Source organism: Parasteatoda tepidariorum, chromosome 9 (genome assembly GCF_982258835.1).
Source record: "Parasteatoda tepidariorum strain Cologne lab strain chromosome 9, Ptep-v5.0, whole genome shotgun sequence".
Taxonomy (NCBI): Eukaryota; Metazoa; Arthropoda; class Arachnida; order Araneae; family Theridiidae; genus Parasteatoda; species Parasteatoda tepidariorum.
This window is the reverse complement of record NC_141763.1, coordinates 67,093,593-67,105,905: the sequence shown is the minus strand read 5'-3', so window position 1 is coordinate 67,105,905 and position 12,313 is coordinate 67,093,593. Positions and strand designations below refer to the sequence as shown.

Sequence of the window (12,313 nt, the reverse complement as noted above, 5' to 3'; positions counted from 1 at the left end):
ACCAAGGAGTAACAGCCCCCTAGCCTCTACGGTTGTCCTCGGTGTTGTGTTAAATAAATAAACAGAAGAAAAATATGTGGAATGCAAATATATTTGATTCGTCCAATTTCTAATTTCCCAGGTGATTTTTATTTTTTATGAAAGCTAATTTATTCCTAAAAACTAGCAAAATGCGTCAGGTTAATGAAAATGTGTGATATGAGCAAGATAAATAATTGTACTTTTTAAATCTTGAAACGAATTTGCGATATCAATATAAAACGGTACTTACTAAAAAGTAATAATAAAATTTCGCTTTAAACAAGTTTATTTATTAATCCATCCATTGATATTCTTTTATATTCATTCTTTTTTGATATAATTTCCATTTATTAGTAATTTACGCGAATTTTTTATGATAATTCCAATGCTTTTAGAACTTAAAATCTAAAAGGTATGATATCAAAGCAACAACGTAGTTTTATTTAATGACAGCTGCTAGTAAGAGAAGTATTTATCCTAATCCTGATTATTTTGATGAATTTTATTTTTATATAATATCGATAAAAGCAAAAGAAGATAAAGAAAATCTGATAGATCATACTTCTCACAGCCATAACAATGAACACTAAATCAGTGATTCAGGAGATCTTGAGTCACAGTGATTTATGGCACTGTTGCGCCATCTATTGACACAACACGCATATACCAGGCTCTGACACTAGGCCAAATATTAAACACCTAATATTACTCGAATACTCGATCTCGTTTGGAGAGGAAATGTATAAATCATGTTCTATATATTAGATAATCTTGTAATAGTAATAGCTTGATAAGTTAGACTGCTATATATACTATCACCAATGTAAACACCCCTCAAAAAAAAAAAAAATCGCCACCTTGCCAAATTATTTATAAAAAGGAGAAAATAAATAAAAAAAAAAAAGACAGTTTTTTTGCTACCTGTGACATTAAAGGAAGATCATATAGAAGTAGAATTTGTTTATTTATGCTTTCGTTCGGAAATACATGCACTAAATGATTTTGCAATATTTTAAAATTTTATTACAGAAAATAGGTATTTTTCAATACTTTATATTTTTATTTCCGAAAAATTCACTTATCAATATTTTTATATTATCAATATATTTAATGCGTGATGTTGTTATTAAAAGTAAAATGATTAGGTTGCCATTTTGATATGTATTGAGATCAAGTATTTGATATTATTTAGAACATATCAGATAATCGAAGACCAAAAGCTGGAAAATTAATAGGAATCGTAAATAGAAAAAAAAAAAAAAAACAGAAAGGGAAAAGAATTTTTGTTAAAAAGTGTTTTGTCTTGTCTACATAACTCTGCGATTCTCATTTTAATATTTGTACGAATAAAAAAACAATTATATATTTCCAGAAAATTCTCGTCTAGTATTCGTTTTAATTCTGACAAACGTCATTTTATCTACCAGAAAAATTTGAAAGTTGTCAATGATATTTTACAATATACAACCGAAATCACATAAAACTATTTTTCTAACTGTAAACATTTAGAATTAAATAAAATGTCGACAAATAGATTTCTAAAATACTTATTCTAAGAAAAAAAAATTTACAAGAGCGTAGTGGAATATCATGTATTTATAGAAATATTTAAGAGCTATGTCAAAAATTGTATATTTCTAAAAAGTATGTAAGAACTTAGTAGGACTTCACGTGCTTCTGAACGAATACATAAAATTTTCTTGGAATGCCATATAATTCAAAAAAATATGTATGGGCTTAATCGAATATTATGTACTTTTGAAAAAACATGTAAGAACTTAGAGGAAGGACAAGTTGAGTAACATTTTCAAAAATTTGAGAAAAAATAACCGTTGAGTTCAAATAAGTATCAGAAAATGTTTCTAAAACGTTTTTCTGGTTTTAATTTAAAACTTGACTGAATTAATAAATGTTCAAGACTATTCGCAATTGGCTAAACACATACTCGGAGAAACATTCTTTAAAATGTTATTAAATTTTTTTCTATAACATTTTTGTCCAAATAACGTTAAAGGAAACTCATATTTAGTCCCTTGATAAAAACTGCATTCCTTAATTACTATTAAACTATTTAATTTATAACAAAATCGAGTACTTTTAAACTGAAATGACGAAGCAGAATTTTCTAAAATAACATAGCAAATAATTTTTGCACAGTAATGTTTTTCATGTTGAAAAACTTCTTTTTTTTTTACATATAAAGTTATTTTATAAACAAAGAAAGTCTAAAAATGTGCTGTCAGTTTATTAATTGTTTTTCCTATTAACTCACTTAAATCCTTTCTCATTTCTTCAAAATTAATAAACTTATTATTTCTTTTTAAATGGCCTATTTTTTTTTATTTATAAAAAAAATCTTCAATATGAAAGGGCATTCTCATTTTTGTTCTAGAATCTGATTATTAATTAAATAATAATTCGACCAGACATTTATCCATTTTTTATGCAAATGCGTGCGTATATACTTAAAAAACATGATGTTTTTTGCAATTTTTAAATTTTCATGGTTTCTAAACAGTCATGATTGACGAAACATATATTACATGTAAGTCAGAAATATGTATCAGGCCAACAGCAATCCGGAAATGTGATTTTTCTACTACGATAAATCTCTTATTGCAGTTCGAAGAAAAAGAAACTGTATCAAGGAAGAAAAAATTAAAGTGAATAGAAAAGTGTCAATTACTCTCAACGAAAACATAAATGAAATTAAGAATTGTATATTGTTTGGTAGCGTTTCAATTAGTAGATACTGTAAGACAGCTATTTGTTTAAAAAAAATTTATTGCTCTACATTTTTAATTTTCATAAACAAATTATAATAAAGAAATAAAAAATAAATCCCGTGAAATACGAAAAATAAAGAATTTGAACATAGTTGTGTTGATTTAAAAACAAAGTTTAGAGCAGTAGGATTAAAAAATGTATATAATGAAGTGTACCTCTTGCTTTTGCTACGTAACATAAAAACGCATTTTTTGTTCAAATTTACGATTGCCGGAAGGAATGTTAGGCTTATTAAAAAGAATTGTATCAAAACCGTTCATTAGTAAAGTAACCTAAATAGAAAATGGTTAGGTTTTGAGTTATGCGCCAATTATTGTCCTTGCTCTTATCTATGAAAAAAAAATAACTAATACTTATTAGTTGCTGAAAAAATTTGCTTTGTTTATATTTTTGTTTCTGTTTAGTTTTATGGAATTGTATACTGAGAATTCAAATTTGTTTTAATAAAATGTGGTTTTGACATTAACTATACATGTTTCACTATACATGTGCACGTTTTATGTCTTACAAGTATATCTGCAAATAAATAATAAACTTCTCGTCAAGTATTAAAAAGATGGAAGTAGGATAAAAATTTAGAAATAAAAACTGCGTTTAAATCGATATATAGTTTTGAAGCAAACGTCTTAACGTTAAAAAAATCGTAAGTGCACGTGCTATTTTTTTCAATTTTTTTTTAAAAAAGAAAAGTAGAAAAATCTATCGTTTGCTAAATTATCTTCACGATATCCTATTCCATATCAAAAATCGTCTGCGTATTGAAGACTGTATTGTTAAACTAAATATATAAAATGATTTATAATAACGTAGCTTTGTCAATAAATTATTAAGTCTTAAGATGTTCACAAAGTGCACGTGCTATTTCCATCAAATGTGTTTTATTTTTAAAGTAGACAAATTAGTCATTTGCCAAATTATCTTCACGATATCCTGCTTCATATCCAAAATCGTTTGCGTTTTGAAGACTGACACATTGCCTGTTGTTATTCGACCATAACAGTTCTACCATAAAAATAAACAGGCACGAAAAGTAAAAAAAAAAGCTCTATACTGTTTGTACTGAATGAAAACAACGTGAATAGTCGTCGACCGGTCGAACGAAGCTGCCGGTGACAAATCCATACACACCCAAACGACACGAACGGCTACTACAGTGAAACCTCCGTTAAGCGGACATTCATGGGACCAAAAAATTTGTCCGTTTATGAGAGTTGTCCGTTTACGGGAAGGGTACTCTAATAACGAAATTTAACCCCGAAAATTGTTCTTGGAATTTTCTCAAAGATGTAGAAATTAATTAAATAATAATTAAATAATATCTACAAGGATACTGTAAATATCTACAAGAATACTTATTTAAACAATAAGAAAGATAAAAAAGAATATATAAAGAAGTTTGATATAAATACATAATTCTGGAAGTAGCTACAGATGAATAAATATAATTTTCCTATTAGTATAGATACTCAAGTTAGACATATGATACCAAATAGGAGCGTACTGTCCTCAGTCCGTTTCAATTATTAGGTTCTCATCCCCTTACACCTACTTATCATTTGATAGGGAACATGGTTAATACCTTCTTGGAAAATAAACCTCCCATGATTCACAGAAAAAAAAGTAATGCATACCTGTAAGTCATGAGGACCTATGGAGATGATTATTCACAATTGATCAGCTATCAAGCGTCTGAATAAATGTTTCATTTATATAAACACCTCAAAGATTATACTTCTGTTCTCTTTTTTTTTTTTACCCCAGTTGTGTTAAATACAGTCTTCAAATTGATAAGAAAATTAAATAAATTTTCAATAGGGAAGAAGCATTAAGAGAAGTCATTTCAACTTGAGAGGTCTCATAACCTGTGTGGTCCAGATGAAAAGATCAAAAGATGCTGATGTCAGAATTATTTCAGGAGTGCCGTACCATTTTCTCTTCTTTCTTTACAAAGATAAGGCAAGGTGACTGGAGAAAGATTGATTTTTCGGTGGTGAAATAGCTTAACAATATTTTTAGTTATGGATAAGGCAAAAAGTTTTATTTACATGCCTTAAAAATGGTGAAAAGTTGCATTTTTTTAGCTTGAAATTTATTTAGAAAAAGTAGTGTCCGGATTGTAGAGATAAAAAACAACGTTTCAGGATCAAAATGACTGTCCGCGTCCGGTTACGGGAGTGTCCGCTTTGCGGAGAATGTACATAATGGTTTATTCATAGAAGATTCCCGGGGAATTAAAAATATGTCCGTATTGAGAGGCGTCCGTTTTGCCGGAGTGTCCATAACAGGAGGTTTCACTGTACATCACAAACACAAACAAGAGGATTGCGGGGGTGGGTGAAGGAAGGGAGAGAAGAATAACGAAAATTTATTCCTACCGCAAATCCAGTGGTTGATGTCCAAGCACATATCCCTCACCAGGAACAAGGAGAAGGAAGAAGAAAAAAAGAGGATTTGGAGTGAAGAGAAGAAAAAATTCCAAAAAGAATGGCACACGAGAACAACACTAAATATATTTTAGTTCTGTTATCTATTCCGACGAGCGTTAAAGACAATGTAAGTGTGGCCGCACCGCGCGACCGTTCCTTTACGTTCGCTTGCCAGTGGAGCACTGATTCCGTCGCCAAGCGGCGAGGATAAGAAAGAGCAGACGATATGGAAGAGGAGGAAGGGTGGTTGTACTGCTCATGAGAGATGTGGATAAGCACCGCCATCTATTGTTCTCGAAGAGTATGACGGGTATCAATAAAAAATTCTTTTTCTCGAAGACCGGTGTATCAAATGTCGTCGTCGCGGTATGTGTTACGAGAGGGGATGGGCTTCTAGAACGGAAGCGCGGGCGAAAAAAGTAGGCTTAAAAGAAATTTACGCGCCGTTTCGCGACTAATTTCTTCCCCAGGTTATCGCGGATATCGGACTCTGGCGTTGGTTTGCGAGATGCGCTTGCTGGACAATGGTATCTTACGTTTAGGAAGTGCGTTTTTTAGTGCTTTTAAGAACAATTTCGTTTGTTCATTTTTTTATATAGTTATTTTAAAAAAAATAAACAGGTTATTAATATATAAAAAAATTTTTTTGCATATAGAAAAAAAATTAAAGCACTTGTTATTTTTTTTTAACATCGTAAGATGTTGAAAAAAAAAAGTGCTATTTCTTTCAACTAAGATAAAATACGCTATTTTTTTTTATACAAAAATTATTGCTTCTTAAAGTCGTTTATTTTTTTTTTCAATTAAAAATATTTGAATAATTGAAATATATTTTAACAGTATTCAACATTTCTTATCAGTGGGAAAAAAAATTTGAAATTATTAGTAGAAAATATTTTTAAAAAAAATATTGCTTACTATCACCTTTTTAATGTTTTGTTTACAAACCTTGTCCTTTGCGTGAATGCAATCGAAATATTAAATTTTTATACATAAATAAAACATTTAAAAAATTGCTTTTTTTTTCTTTTACCAATCAAATTTTTCACATTTTCCTTAATATTACATGTAAGAAAAATCTTGCTTTCTATCATGTCTATAATATTTTGATTCAAAACATTTCCCTTTGTGTAAATTATATCAAAATATTACATTTCTCATACATATTTAAAACATTTAAATTATTACCTCTTTTAATCAATCAAAATTTTCACATTTTCCTTGATAAATTTTTTAAAGTAAATTTCTACATAAAAATGGAAAAGAATTTAGAAACAGTTTCTCTTTAGTTTGAAATATCGCGTAAATTAAACATTGATATAAAAAATAGATATTTAATATCTTTACTATTATAAATAAAGTAAATTATCAAGAAAAAACCGTTAAATTTTCTCATTATATTTGATTCATATTTGGTCAACTAGAGAATAATTTGTTATTTTTAATAAATGTAAATGATTAAAATATTTCATTATTTATAAAATTCAATTCAGTGTGTACTTGTATAAGTACTAATCTAAAACTGGATCTAAAATTTTGAAATGGAAAAAGTCTTGTTGTGATGGTAAAAAAAACTTCGAAAATGCTTAACCGAATTTCTTAATTTAAAAAGATAATAACGAGAATTTCAGCAAGATAGAATAAGAAATTTCAACAAATTTTTTTTGGATAGATACATGTAAAATATTTTAAAAAACACATATTTGCAAACACGATAATTATTTTTTTATAATTATTAAATATTACAATAATTATTTAAACTAGAAGACTTAGGAATGGAAATGTTCCTTAATTTTTTAGTAAAGAAATTTTGTTGAAACTTGTTTATAAATGTACATAAAATATCAGAGAAAAATTGCAATAATTAAGGATAAAATATTGTATGAATAGGAAAAAATCGAAAAAAGTAGCTAAAATAAAAATAGTTAGAAAAAGTATTATAAAAAAAGCAATATTGAGAGATAATTTTAAGAATTATTTATTATTTTAGATCATTTCTTAAACTTTAAGGAATTCTCAAAGTTTTTTTAAGGGCATACCATTATAATTTTGATATTGTAAATTTTTTTATATAATCAATTTAAATTATTAAATTTAATAATTTGAACAATTCCAATGCTTCAGATCTTGTCAGAAAACTTATTGAATGACAAACTAATAATGATATGGAATATTATTAGTGGTACAAAGAATTAGGACAGGATTTATAAACACTTTCATGAAAAATTAAATATTAAAAAATAGCATTTTTATAATATTTTCCGTAATTTTCCATTATTTCTTCTGAAATTTCTATAAAACAATACTAAGGATTGATAATTTTTAAACTTATTTATAGCCTTATATTATAGCATATTCTAATGTTTCGTATTCGCTTAAAACTTCCATCACAATCCAATAATGGTTAATGCTGTGAGGCATATTTAATTACATGAATGGTTAAAGTATGAATTATGCAAATTATTGCAGAAAAAGAAATGGAAAAATAGTGTAATAAAATTACTTTATAATGATTTCCTTGATTCTCTAATAATAAATTTTTCATTAATTGCTATCAAATGAGAGATTTCTAAATATTTTTATAATATTACATCGTTGTTTATAGTGTAATTTAAAAATTACTGTTTGGATCATTCTCAACTAATTTTAATTTCTTTTTAGGAGCTGGATTTTGATTCTAAAGTGCAAAATTCATTTGAAAAGTCAATTACCAAATAATTAGCAATAAGAAACAAAGCATTAAAATTTTAACAAAAAATTATAAAAAACGAAATGAAAAAAAAACATTACAACTATTACCAAATTTATTAAATTTAAGAATATAAATTATATACAAACACATTTTTTAAAAATGAGTTTAGGTAGCATAAACTATCAATTAAATTTTGATTCTAAAGTGCAAAATTCATTTGAAAAGTTAATTATCAATATAATTAGCAATAAGAAACGAAAAATATAACTAGCAATAAGAAACGAAGTATTAAAATTTAAATAAAAAATTATAAAGAATGAAATGAAAAAAAAAAACCTTACAACTATAACCAAATTTATTAAATTTAAGAATATGAATTATATAAAAACACATTTTTTAAAAATGAGTTTAGGTAGTATAAACTATTAATAATTAAATAATTCTAAATAGTTTTTAACCTGTTCAAGCAAATTATACGTGTGTGATAAAATGCAATTTTAAGAAGTTTGCAAAAATTAAATTCGCAGTTGATCATTTCCTAATCAAGAGGAAAAAGGCTCCAAATAAAAAAATATTTTTGACTCAATTAAGAAAAAAACAAAAATACCTTTGAAGTAGATGGGACACCATTGTTTCTTACATATATTTTTTGTGACTCTATAATTATAAGCAAAAATATATTTTGGTATTTTTTAACTGCAAAGAACAGTCTAGTAATTACTGAAAAAACTTTCAGTTTATCGGATTTAAATTTGAACTAAAAAATATCTAAAAAAGGTAGTTTGAGAAAAGTTTTTTTTTTTTCATTCGTGTTAAAAATTTCCTTCTAATTGGTTTTGTAAATTAAAGAAATTTAAACGATGGATCACTGTTTCCCTCAAATTTAAATAATTGCAAATAAATGCAATTTTGAAAAATTGTTTTTCATGTTGTTTAATCATAAATTATTAAAATGCCAAATATTTTAAAAATAGGAAAAATAATTTTAATAAAAATCCTGTATCAAGCGAATAATCAGACTGCATTATATTTTTTTAATGGCATTATTATCAGACTCATAATCCAAATTTCTTGAAGACACTAAATTTTGCAATTATAATTATTGGTCCAATTTAATAAATTAGTTTGTATATTTCTTAAAAAGCGATACAGAACCTTTAAATTAGTTTAATATTTGTGATTGAACAACAATAATTAATCAACGGGTTTTTTAGATGCAAGCAAGTAAAAGAGATTTAATTCTGTTTCAAACTTTTTTTTCCCGCATTAATTGGAAACTATGTATAAAGTGTTATTTTAAAATTAATTTTGATCTATAATTCTTTTTTCCCTTTTGCATAAGAATACTTTTAATTGCAGCTTCTTCTTGATGATGCTTTTAATTTATGAGTAAACGCGATCCCACTAAAAAAAGTTTGTGATATGGGTCTTATCTGTTTGTAATTAATTTTGCTATTAGAACAGTTTTTAAATTACTAAGGAAAGTTCTCAAAATTTTTTCAGAACCTCAACGATAAATTTTTTTCCAACATTTTTCACGAATTTTATAATGCGTTGCAGAAGAATGTTTCAAGAAACTGCTTCCTCTTGATGATGCTTTTAATTTATGAGTCTCTCGATCCCACTATTATTCTTAATTATTGTTTTGTTTGTTAGTAATTTTTCTTCTTCTTTAGAATAGCTCTTTAATTACTCAAAACAGCACTTATAAAATTCAGATTTTATATTAAAATAAAAATACAGACTAATTTCATAGCAAGCATATTATTGATATTCAACGATGTTTGAATTTTAGTTCTAGTTCCATTTAGTTCAACGATGTACGCTAACTTCTCAAAAATTTTTTAAAAACTTTAACGATAAATTTTCTCAAATTTTTTTTTCATGAATTGTAATGAGGCACAAGAGAATGTTTCAAGATGCTAATGCTACTAGATGACGCTTTTAATTTACGAATCTCTTGATCTCACTAAAAAAAATTGTTATTGATCTGGGTCTAATTATTGTTTTCTCTGTTCGTAATTATTATTGCGTATAGAATAGCTCCAAAATGCTCAAAATTATGCATATTAAATTCAGATTTTATCTTTTGTTCAACAACAAAAAGTAAACAGAATTCATAGCTTATTGGTGATATTCAACGATATAAATTTAGGATCAAAGCTCTCTAAATTTTTTCAGAATCTTACCGATAAATTTTTTCAACAAAATTTTCATGAATCTTAACGCAGTGCAAAAGAACATTTCAAGCAACTAACTTTCTTAAAATTAAGATTTAACGAAACTGTATAATCATCTCTCTATTATATATAATTATATTATACCTAATAATCTAATATCTTGCTCGCAAGATTACAAAATATTTTTACTATAATATAAATATTTTTAATATTTTTACAAAATATTTCGATATAGTTTACTTCAGTAATTTATTAGGAGTTCATAAAACTTTAACATAGTAAAATATTTAAAATATTTAAAATATTTATTTATTTATTAATTAATTTGTTTTCCTCTAGGATTAGTTGTGGACAATCAATGACGTTTTGCCTAACTATATCTTCAAATAATAAATCATATCAGACTAAGATCTTCCAGCTCTGTTTTTGTAAAAGGTAATTAGTATGTTTTCTTAATTGTTTCTTTTATTTATTTATATTTGAGTTGTTGGTACTCTTTTTTCATTACGATACACGATTTTCAGTAAATTTACTATTTAAAAAAGTATTTGAAATTAAGCTATTTATCTTAATAACTAATACTATTTAATTTTTATTCACTATATCAATTTCGTACACTACCAGTTATTTTTGTTCACTTAAAAATTTAATGTTTTAGATCAAAATAGCAGTTAAACTCTAAAAGGGTTTTTTTTATTAAAAGATATTGTTTTTGTGGTATTTATTTAAAGGGATTGTATCAAATCAATATGATCATATTTGACAAATATGAATCATATTTGACAAATATGAATCATATTTGACAAATATGAATCATACTTGACCAAATTAATGAATAATTCATCTATGTGAATATTTTAAAATAAACTATTTGAAGAAACAGTTACTAGTTAACAATAAAGCTTGGATGAAATGTGTGTTTTCTATAATATAACTTTAAGGTGCATATATTCTAATGTTTTTATAAGCATATATTTCATCCTTAAAAAATTTAATTTTTTATTTTAATTCTTTCCATAATTTTTTGAACTTTTATATTTTGTACTGATATACCTAGTGTGAATTCGCAAACTTAAAACAGACATATTACTGCATTCGGAATACAATTCGGAAAAGTGTATAATTTCTGATGAATTTTGAATTCCTAATTTTAACTCTTTCAGTTAATGACTTATATGGCACATTCAATATATAATATGAAAAACAAATAGAAATAATTTTAATAATAAATTTAAACAACTTTGTGAGCATTGATTTCACATAAACTAGCATTGATGCTATTGAAATCTAATAGTTAATATAATCTTTTAAGTATGCTTTAAATAAACAAAAAAAGTGGAAAATAAGTTAAACTTAAATTACTATTTCTTAAACTAAACAAGTTATTATTCAACAAAGTGTTTGTCCCTTTGATACAGATGGACAACGCTGCTCTTTTCGTGTATTTTTTGAGGCTCTAATTACAAGCAAAGATATATTTTTATATTTTTTAATTATATAAAACGAATATATTAATTACTAAAATTCTGTTGTATTATCGAAGCTATTTTTGTTCTAAAATATACAATTTAAGAAAAAATGGTTGGAAATATTTTTTTTGTCATTCATACTCCAAAATTTATTAATACTTTATTTTGTAAATTAAAGAAATTTCCGTGATGAATTTCTCTCAGATCTAAATGGCTGCAAATATATACGAATTTTAAAAAATTATTGTATGGAAGTTAGCCACGTTTGGAGGATTTTACCAATAACGCAGAAAAAGACATCTGTATTTCAGGCTGTATTTCATAATCGTAAGTAATTAAAAAGCTAAATATAATATTTTCACTTATTTTAACTTAAATTAATACAGAATAATGATAAAAATATGAAAATTATGTTAAAAAAATTCTGTGTCAGAAGGTGAAACAGAAATATGGGTTATTGACTATAAAACTAAAACAATCAAGAAGATTGATTAGAAACAGTGGATGATAAAAATTTCTCTTTTTGTAATTACAAAAAAATTAGTTCAAATGAAATCATTAGATACGATTTTTCTTATTAACTATTTTTTAGTAGAAAATTTTGAGAATTGACAGATTAAAAGATGAGTTGATATTTTGAAGTAAAAACCCTTTTTCAAAAGATGTACAAATCTTACGCTGATTTTTTAATTTTTTTGTTTGTAATTCTAAACAATATAAACACATAAAACATTAAGT

General features: G+C 25.8%; 1 protein-coding gene across 4 annotated transcripts in view; it reads right to left on the bottom strand.

Moving 5' to 3' along the window:
- Positions 1-12,313, bottom strand: part of LOC107457539 (zinc finger homeobox protein 3) — a 251,455-nt gene that overhangs the window by 120,582 nt on the left and 118,560 nt on the right. Inside the window, exon 1 of one of the 4 annotated variants that reach the window (XM_087152058.1) lies at positions 5,184-5,457. The exons of the other annotated variants lie outside the window; for them this stretch is intronic. The gene's annotated coding sequence lies outside the window, so the exon portion shown is untranslated. Of the gene's footprint in view, positions 1-5,183; positions 5,458-12,313 lie in introns of those variants that run through there. 4 annotated transcript variants of the gene reach the window in all.